Source organism: Vicia villosa, linkage group LG2 (assembly GCF_029867415.1).
Source record: "Vicia villosa cultivar HV-30 ecotype Madison, WI linkage group LG2, Vvil1.0, whole genome shotgun sequence".
Classification (NCBI taxonomy): domain Eukaryota; kingdom Viridiplantae; phylum Streptophyta; class Magnoliopsida; order Fabales; family Fabaceae; genus Vicia; species Vicia villosa.
In genome coordinates this window covers 126,651,183-126,662,030 of record NC_081181.1, presented here as the reverse complement: position 1 = coordinate 126,662,030, position 10,848 = coordinate 126,651,183, and the positions used below count along the sequence as shown (strand labels likewise).

At 32.8% G+C, this 10,848-nt stretch overlaps 1 long non-coding RNA gene across 9 annotated transcripts; it reads left to right on the top strand.

The window, feature by feature from the left end:
* Positions 1 to 621: 621 nt before the first annotated feature.
* LOC131652032 (uncharacterized) lies at positions 622 to 10,592 on the top strand. 9 transcript variants are annotated; one of them, XR_009298552.1, is made up of 7 exons: positions 622 to 1,137; positions 1,255 to 1,480; positions 1,602 to 1,750; positions 1,896 to 2,738; positions 2,942 to 3,076; positions 3,295 to 3,374; positions 10,451 to 10,592. It is a non-coding gene; the product is annotated as an uncharacterized LOC131652032 (long non-coding RNA). The 9 variants fall into 9 exon arrangements; XR_009298556.1 differs by lacking the exon at positions 10,451 to 10,592 and having other exon boundaries at positions 622 to 871; positions 1,006 to 1,137; positions 3,295 to 8,260; XR_009298557.1 differs by lacking the exon at positions 10,451 to 10,592 and having other exon boundaries at positions 622 to 888; positions 1,006 to 1,137; positions 3,295 to 8,260.
* Positions 10,593 to 10,848: the final 256 nt, after the last annotated feature.

Here is a 10,848-nt window from a genome sequence, read left to right as displayed (position 1 = left end):
AAATATAATTTTTTTGGACCAAATTAAAAAATTAAAAAGTAGGGACCAAATTGCAATTTTTAAAAATTTGAATGACCAAATTGTAAATTTTAAAAATTATTAAGGACCAATTTGCAAATTTTTACAATTTTTTGGGGTCCAATTTGTAATTTTGAAAAATATGAGGACCAATTTGCAAATTTGAAGAAATAATAGTAACAAATAAATTTTATGAAATATGAGAGGAATTTCAAATTCTTTAGTTTTTGGTATCATTTCAAAATGATTAAATTTAACTTAGATAAAATACTCCATAAATTTCCATCATTTTAACAATTCTTCATTTTTGTATCCAAACAATGGATTTTGTGCAAGTCATTTTAAATTCCCTCAAAACATTACTTTCCCTCATTAAAATGCTCCATCCAAACACACTCTAAAAGAATTTTGAATTCCTCCGGTAATAATTTGAAGGTCAAATTGGTTAGAGTTATTATTTCAAAATTTGAAAGTTGATACCTTTATTTTCTAAAATTTTAAAATTGACTTTTTAAAAATTACAAATTAGTTCTTAATAATTTTTAAATTTTTATAAATTGGTCTCTTTATATTTTTATTCACTCCTTCTCCAACAACTATGTACTCAGTTCTTAATAACTGCAAATTAGTTCTTAATAATTTTTATTCACTCCTTCTCCATATGTACTCAGGTTCTGTAGTAAATAGTGCCAATGTAGTTTGTAACATCGATCATCACCAAAATGGTGCACTGTATATTTTAAATACATAACTAGCAGTAGATCTACATCTATCCAAATCACCACCGTGATCAGAATTAATAAAACCATTTTGTTGACATGTATCTCCACCAAAGCTCAAACACGTGTCAACGGTATACGAATTGTTTAGGTCAAACAGTATCCATTTCTTTTTTCAAGTTGCAATTGATGAATGAAATGGATAGAAACTATACTTGATAGGTAATTAGGTTTACGACAGGTTCTTGAGATTGTGTGTTTATGACAGGTTCTTGAGATTTTGAGTCATGTGAACAAGAGTGAAGCTTCAGTTTGATATTGGTTTGCCTTTGATGGAGTTGAGGAAATTGTATTCTAAACCTGGTGCTGCTCCGATAATAAGGAATTTCATTCATTTTAGGTATGAAATTATAAAGGTAGATTTTTAATGCATTCTATGTGTTTGATAATATGTCTATGTTCATTTTCATGGTAGTTTGAAAATGCATTCTATGTGTTTGATAATATTATCTTTTAGGTACTCCAAGTTACATGACAAACAGAGAACACGAATAAAATGGAGGAGGGTGAAAAGGATCATGATGAAATGGAGGAGCGTGAAGAGGATGATGAGCATGCTGGTGGTTTTTTAATCTTACCGTTATAGCCCTGAGAACACAAATAGTGCTCCTGTGAGGTATAAATGAATCGTCCACCAGCACGAATTAATGTTGTCGTTATAATCAGATTCCGTTGACTTGGAGGTTTGCTAATTACTCGTGGTGTAGCTCTATCATTTCTTTAATGTAATTAGCTTTTATCTAGGTTTGTTTCGTCTGTTAATCTCTTAAGTAATCTATCTTATATTATGATTAAATTTTCCAGGTTCCCGATTCTGGTATGTTTGCAGAGATGGAGCTTGACATTGCAGTTGTTTTTACCGCACCCTAGTTACCGGGTAGATACATATTATACTGGAGGATGCATCTCTCTCGGGACATAAATTTGGCCAACGAGTTTGGGTCCTTATACAGGTAAAATGACAGTTTTGCTTTCCTGTATACAATTTATTCTGATCTGAGTTGACTTTGTATTAGTGCAGACTTGAGTTTTTGTATGTGCATTTGTATGTTCTGCTGTGAATGATGGTTTAATATTTGGTTTTGTTTGGTGCATCAGATGATCATGAGTCTGGTGCAGCAGGTCTGGTATGGACTTGTGTGGATATTAGATGATGCCATGGCTGGACTGTTTTATTATGCATGTAGCTTGATGTAGGCCTAGTACATGTTTATGGCTGCTCATGTGGTTGAAAGCCCGATTCTCATGTATGGTGTATCCGTTCCCTCTATTCTTCTTCTCTGATCCACTTTCGTAGACATATCTTGAATTTGCACTGTAAGATTGTATTTCTGTTATGAACTTATGGATCTTTCATTCATTTGTTTTTACTTTTCTGACATTTTCATGTTCATGACCTGATTTTTCATGTTCATTTTCTTTGTTCATGACCCGTTCTGTTTTGCTGCTGTTTCCTATGTCTTTTTTTGCATTTCTAAACCGAAACTTGTACTGGTGAACATGGTGTTGCAGAAACTAAAGATGTTCAGCATAGTGACTTTGATTTGAAAATTGCATGTTTCATTTGTAATTATAAAGAAACTAAAGATTTTCAATGATAGTCATATAATTATAATTTCAATATTTGTAAATTGACAAGATTTTCATAATGTATTGATAACTGTATGTCCTGTGATTATGTATTGATCCAGCACTTCCTACCAGGTAAGTCAATGTGACAGTGATTAATGGCTTTTGCATTCCCTTATAATTTATTTGTATTCATAACGCATCGCTAACACTTGAGTTCAGTTCTGTCGACGTGAATTCCACCTTAGATCTTGCAGAAGAAACTCCAAATAAAACCACAAGAACCGTAGTTTTTACGCCTACAGTTAATCTGGATTTTGTAAGTGATGATGATGATGATTGATGACAACTCAGACTACGACCCTTTCTTAGGTAAATTACTTATTTTTATGTATGTCCAGCCCGTTATTTACATCACTGTGTATAGAATATTATTTCGATACAACGCTGTTGTTACGATGGAGGCATGTGCCACCATCGAATCCTCTTCGACAAGTACAATCCAAATTATTTCGATAATGTCGGTATGCGGTACTTTCACAATATTAAAACTAATGCAGATGTGGATTGTATAGGCCTAGTACGATGAATCTGGTCATTCAATTGTACACAAGAAATGCTTTTAGATTGTCGCAAAGTGTAATAAAGAGAAGTTCCTGGATATCTGCGATGTGTTTGACATACAAGTTGCAAAGGCAAATACAAGAAAGGTTTGTTGGTTTAGCCCTGTTGACACAATCTGAGTGTTCTTTTTAATTGAAATTTTGCATTTAGGGATTGTATAATGTATTACCATTACCATGTATAAATTTTTCATGGTTGAGTACATTGTGCACATCAAGGGAATTGTCAATGCAGTCCTTGATGCATTTTCAATTTAACATCACTGGTGTTAATTTCACATGATATTTATCTTTGACATTTGTAGGAAGATATTATTGCAAAGCTAATAAACTTTTTGGTTGCCCCTCATGTGTCAAGGACTGTATGCTTGAAGAACAAGAAAAGGTTTATAATACTTAACCTTTTCTTTTCAACCTTTTCCAACTAGCGTGTTATTTTACTCTGCTTTGACACAAGACGAGTGTTTCTGGTGCAACTATTCATATTTATGCTTTTATGCATAGCAATATAGGATGACCATTGGTTATTATTAATTTTGTGGCCATCCGATGGATGACATCCATTTCCGTCCGGTTGTGAGAATGGGTACTTCGGATTTCGGATGTTTCGGATGGCGGGTTAATCGGTTGGGTAGCAGCGGTTTACACTATTAACACATATTTTTCTTGGACCATAAAATCGACATTCTAGAACAAGAAATATCAATGTTTAGCCATTACACAGAAAATAAAGAAACATTTAACAAAGAAGAAGAAATAAACATTTAGAAATACAAAAATCTGAGTTGAAGTGGAACAGAGTAGAGTTTGGAGGTGACTCTGATTTTTCATAATCCATTGTCATAGTGCATCATGTTGTGCATGATAGCTTATTCAACTGAGTTTAAGGATTAGAGATTGATATTGATTTATCACTTCCAAACTTTGAATGCAGCCCATGATATTTAAAACTCTTAATATTCCTTCAACCTTCTCCGATCTAGTATTTTGAATGGATGAATATAAAGGAGTTAGAAAGAAAATTGGATAAATAGAAAGGAGTTAGAAAGAAAAGTCGTAATGAGTTCTATTAAAATAGAATAAAAAAAAACATAAATAATGGCAAACAAACTACTATTCATAAAAGAAGACTGCTTTGTGTGGTTGTAAAAAGCATCGAGAATTGAAATTGAGATAGATGTAGTCTACAAGCTTTATGAATTCTGAAATAATGCAGTAGCATAGCATATTGTAATGGTATTTAACTGATAAACTCAGTGTGGGCGGGTGTGGATTTCGTTATGGTTGAAAATTTCAAACCGCAGCCGTCTGATTCAATCCACACGAAATTGGTTTTCTTAATATATTAAACCGTATACCCAATCCGACCCACCCGTTAGCAGACACTTTTATTCGAATTATTCGGTTTCGGGTGGATCCGGATTTTTTGTCCACCCCTATCTTGCAGGAGAAGCTTTTGGAAGTCAGGCCGGACAAGATTGTTCCATTATAGTAAAATTGTAGAAAGTAATGTGATTTTTGTTTCTGAACTACAATTTGCCTTTTTGTCGGGGTGGCTATAAAGAAGGAAAAGAAGATATGGAACCTGGATTATGACATGGAGGACTGGTAATTATTCGATCAGTTGTTTATGCACTCAAAGTATTAAGCACTCATTAATCTCAAAATTACAATTACTCATTCTTGAGAAGGGCTTCTCCAATTACTTTCAATTATGGGTGCGGCTTCATAATCACTTTCATCACAGTTGCACTTTGAATGAAAATCTTCTTGATCTCCTCACCATCTTCAGCCGTCCCTTTCTTGCCTTTCATCCAATTTTGAGTTAACAAAAAGAGCTTCTTAATGTTATTCCGAACCTCATCATCGCCCTCTTGAGATTCTTAAAATGTTGAATCCCAAGAGGGCGTTGATGAGGTTCAGAGTAATATTAAGAAGTTTTTTTGCTAACTCAAAATTGGATAAAAGGCAAGAAGGGGACTGCTGAAAATGGTGAGGAGATCAAGAAGATCCTCTTTTAAAATGCATTGTGATGAAAGTGATTATCAAGCAGCACTCAGAATTGAAAGCAATTGGAGAAGCCCTTCTCAAGAATGAGTAATTGTAATTTGGAGATTAATGAGTGCTTAATACTTTGTTGATGCACTCTTAATAATTGCAACTAGTATATGTAAAGACCCTCAATGGCTAGTATACAATCAAGCATTTATTGGTTTGCCACTACCTTATAGGTTTTTAGTTGAGCATATATAGTATAATATAGGTTTTCAGTGCAAGCTAGTCTATATAGTATACTATAAAACTCACATTTCTCTACTTTTTAATGATTTTGAAATTTATTAGGTACATTAGGTGTTTTTGGTTGAATGTAGATACTGGTTAATTAAATCCCAATGCAAGGATACTTACCCTTCTTTACTCATATAGTTTTTTAGTGGATATTTTTTAAGGGAATTAATTTGAATATTTGTTAGATGTTTTGAAGGTTGAATGCAAGGGGGAAAGAAATAACTAAGGGAGACTACGAAGTCCTAAAGTTATCATACAATATGGCCCTAAAGTTTGGATAGGGGGAGACTAATCAAAAACCCTAATGTTGACATGGATAACCATCCTAATGTCCAATGACTTACCTTGAACAAGGTAAGATCAAAACCCTAAGGGAACATGGCATAAGCAAAAGAAGAGCTAAACACCTCAGAGGCATGAGAAAATATGAGATAACCATCTCAAGAGAAAATAAATACAAACAAGAAGTAACTACTTCAAGAATATTAGATAACCATCTCAAAAGAAATAAATACACAAACATGAAAGTAGCCACTTTCATAGGTATGAGATAACCATCTCAAAAGAAAGAGTACACAAACACACATACAAGAAAGTAACCACTTTCAAAAGAAAATGAGATAACCATCTCAAAAAGAAAGAGAAACTACTTGAACAAGTAGAGAAGATAAAGAAGTAACTTCTTAAAGATAAACAAAACTCACAACTTAAACAAATAAAGAGAAAAATGGTTTAAGAAACAATTTAGGTCAAGACTTGATAGGAGAATGTAACTTATAGAATAAGTTATCTCAATATCAAAACTCAATCACATGAGTAGTCATAGACCATAGGCAACAGAAATGTGATGTCATACCATTGAGGATTCATGCATCCATAACTAAATAAAGTAGAAAAATGACCTCTAAGGATCAAAATAAAACAAACGGGGCAGTAGCAAAGTCATCCCATATGTATCAATCATGGGATACCTCTAAATAGAGGAATTAGTCCTCATGACACAAGACTAGCTAGTCAAAATATCCAAACAAGCTCTAAGAGGAGTGAACACTTCAAACAAAAGTTTAAAACAATGCTAACTTAACTAAGCAAACAACACAAACATATGCAATTAAGTGACCACCTAAACAAGCACAAAGTATAAGGAAAGATGGTTACCACACATCAAAACCAAAGCAAATACGAAAGGCGACACACCAATCATAGTATCATCCAATCAAATGGGATCATGTACTCAAGGTGAAAGAAGAAAGTGAGATGAGAAGAGGAAGTGAGATTAAGATTTAAACATAAGAAATTGGATCTCAAACCCCAAAGAGTTTACATATAAACAAACTCAAAGAAAGAAATGAAGTCAAGCGATTCTCAAGTCACCAAAGGACTATCCTTGAACATATCATTCTTCATTTAACATCCACACACATACATGAGATGTAAAGACTTACTCAAGATATAAAGAGAAAGCTTACGTAACCATGCAAGTATTAAAGACGGAAAAGCAAACAATTAGATGAATCAAACATTCAAACAATGCCTACAACGGTAGGACTTTCAGATCAAACATTGCCTATAACAATAGGACTTAGAATCAAACATTCAAGAGAAAGAAGCTTCAAACACGAATCAAGCTAAATGCAACAACCCATATACATCAAACATATTGTTTGGCCAACTATATGCTTCTAAACATTGCAACTCTGACATAATGCAAATTAAAGCTCAAGGAAGCTTACCTTCAAAGTGGAAAATAAATTCACTATGCCTCTGAAAATAATTGAGAAACCCATAGAACTTGTTGGGAGCATATAAGCAAGCCAGCATAATTGGATGAGAATTAAAGCTTCGATGAAATAGGAAATCCAAGTCCATGTGCAATCCAAGTTAAGGAGTTCAAATCAAGTCCTCAAGAGATAATCCTCAAAAATCAATCCAATGGTCGCAAATAAACAAGTGAATTTGAAAAGATTAGTAACAATGATTAACCATGAAAAGGAAAATAGGGACTATACACTAATCCCAGTTAAATTACAAAGGAAAAATTCTAAAATTAAATCTAAATACCATGTATTTTTATGAACAAAAATATAGAAAAAAAAAAGTCTAATTCTAAACAAAAATTAAATGTGAGATCAGGGGGTGTATGCTAAAACGGGTATAAAACCAAATAATTTCGCAGGCCCAAAGCTGCAGGCCAGCAGAGTTATTATTCCAATAAAAGAAACAAGGGGGTGCATCCTGGGTCTGGGTGTGTGAAGCAGAATTCGTGCTAGGCCCAATATATGAGCCGAGTGGGGGTGTGGAGTAGCAATATCGTGTGAGGCCCAATAGATATTTCTAATCCAATCCATTAATCAGACTTAATCAAATTAATTAACCAAATCAAATACCAATCAAATCATAAATTTACAATTAAATAAAATATTATATTAAAAAAATAAATAAATAAAAGGAATGAGAAAAGGCTTTAGGGTTGTTATTCAGATTAGCGTGAAAATCTTCTTCTTCTTTCAAACGTGGAGGCTCTGTCTCCTCCATCATCTCCGATTCAAATCAACGGCGGACCTTCCTCTTCCGATCGACCTTCTCATCTCACTCCGATGGCCTCTCTTCTTTCTCTAATTTTGTCTCCTTCGGTTTCTCTCGATCTAAGTTATGGTTTTGATTAGGGTTTTGATTTCTCTGTGTTTGATGTTTGATTTTCTGGGTAATGAACAATGAACAACTATCTGGTCTTTGGAAAGATGATGAACAATAGTGTTTTAGGGTTTTGGTTCTGCGGCTGGGTTTTGGTGAACGTGAACAGTGATATCTGATTCCTTGGGAATTATGCATTCAATGCTTATATACTGCAGTATTAGGGTTTTCTCTCTAATTTGTGTTAACAGGCTGAGATATTCTGTATTTGGGCTTAAGCCAATTCTGATATGTTGAGTTGTGAAACTGTGATATGAATCTTTTACTGTGATGAAAATTCTGAGTTTACTGCAGTAAATTGCTTTTTGTAACTCCTTTTGTGAACCAAAACTAGGTTTTGTGATTTGCAATAGGAATGCTTTTAGGCCCATGATTAATTATTAAATTGTATGAGGCCTTTTGTTGATTGAAAACAAATCCCTTGACAAAATTCTGATTCCTTCACCAAACCCTAATGATGAACTTTTGAAATCTTTGAGAAACTCTCCTTCATGTTCATATTTTGTGGATTGAATTCTAACCATTTTTGTGTAATTTTTGTAATATAATGGACATCAATGATTAAAATTGTAATGAATGAATGGACTTGAAATTGTAACATGACTACTTTGAATGGTTTATGGAGCTTCTTGAATGATCCTTGATTACATCCTTATTTCTTTTGATGATATCTTGAACATGAATGCTTTTGAATAAAGCTTGAATAATGGTATTAAAATCTTTGAATCATGAACGAGTTATCAATCTGAATTTCAAATCCTTTAGCAAACCAAAGATGAATGAAACTTGAATTAGTGAATACTTGTATGAATGTGATGCGCTTCAATCATGTAACTTGCATTCCAACCTATCAAACAAAATGAAAGAATAATGTTGCCTTGAGGAATCCTTGAATAAGATTATACTTGAAGCATAGAGGAAACCTTAGCATGAAATCCAATTAATCCTCAATCGAATTAACAAACTCAAATACCATGGATAAAGAACCCTAATCCACTTGATCTTGAGAAAACCTTGACAACCATACTTCACAGCCTTATTGATGTAGGACTCAAATCTCATAGAAACCTTAACTCTTTCAGGATTCTCGTCCCAATGTCAAATGCATGAATGTGTATGATGAAACATCAGCCAAGCAAAACCAGGAGGGAAAATTTTGGGGTGCAACAGTTCTACCGTAATTTTGACATTTAAGCAATCAAAATTGACTTGATCAACCAGTTAGTGCTTATTTGTTGAATGTTAAATTATTTTGAATAATGTTCTAAAAGGAATCATTTTTAATAAATAAGCTGTTTAAGAATATAAAAAATATAATTCTATAAATTATTGAATAATAAAATTACATATTTTATAATTTATAACAAATAGATTCTTAGCCTTTAAACAAAAAAGTGATTGAAAGAATAATGTTAATAACACTTACTTCGAAATTTAATTGACAACGCTTACTATTTTATTATGTGAAAGATATATAAATTTACATTTAAAATTCTTTACACTTGTATTTTTTATTGGCTTAAATGCAGTTTTAATCCTCCTATTTTTATTTTTATAACTTTTTAGTCCCCTTTTTTAAAAAAAAACTAACTTTTTGGTCCCTCTTTTTCTTTTTCTTTTAAATTTATTTATAGTTTCCCTCCAGTTTTGTATAGTTGGCACATGTGGATCTGACATGGCAAATCTTATGTGGCGCCATGTCACAAAATTTATGTCATGTCACATTTAAAAAAATTATAATTTTATTTTATATAATAATTAATTAATAATTTGAATAATATTTATTAAATTAATATGAGTGCCACATATCAATTATTCAACTTTAATTTATAAAGCAAAAATTTGCAATTGCCAAGAATCGAATTCACACTATGATCAAAATTATCCAACAACTCTGCCATACGAACCATTAATCTTTTGTTTTCTTAATTCTGTCAAATATATATAGCTCCTTATTTTCCATTTTCCAAAATCCATCCCAAAAACAATACTCCCTGTATGAAATTGAAACTCTCATTCTTAACCTTTAAATAATCATTTTCACTACTAACATTGTTACTTGATTTCATCTTTGTCGGAGTGTTAACTGGTATCTGTCGCGGTGAAAATCGGACAATTAACGAGAGGATGGGGGAGTCAATGGTATTCAACTCTCTCGCTCATTAATTTGATTTTGTAAAAAAGTAACCGCCGAACTTTATTGTTTCCAATTGAGGAAAAGGAAAAAATTACATAAACCCTAAATGATATGCAAAGCGTAAAATACAAAATTAAAAGCAATGCATGGGGAGAGATTCTTGAGTTTGGGGGTCGGTCATACAAATGGAAGGTATTGGCATCCTATGTATCAATAGTACTCTATAGGATCCTTTTGATTATTTGTTGTTTTTCTTGCTATGTTATTTTTGTATGGTTTTGGTAATGTGAATATGATAGGTAAGAAACCTAAATGGGTGTTTTATAATTATGCTCGCAAAGATTATCGCAATCCTCTGCATACATATCCCCTATTGGATATCAGAGCAATTGTAGCTCAAGGAACTAGCTACGGGCAACTAAAGTGTATGGTTTGAGGAAGAAAGAAGTGTGCTCGTCAAGGATAAGACCTCGTGCCTACGTATTCTCAAAAGGAAGTTGAAAAAGTCATAGCAATCGTAGTTCCCACTTATGATGCTAGTGGAAGAAAAATTTAAGAGACAGCGACAAGTGTCATCTTAATGAAAAATGTATCTCATATATTTCATCACAAACATTTGATGTTAAAGTGTTTTGATCTTTTCATTACAAGAAATGTGTGTTAACTTGAGTATACAAGTGTACCACTTATAGTTCTTAGAATGAGAAAGATGCTTTTGATTATAAAATGTTTGAAATCT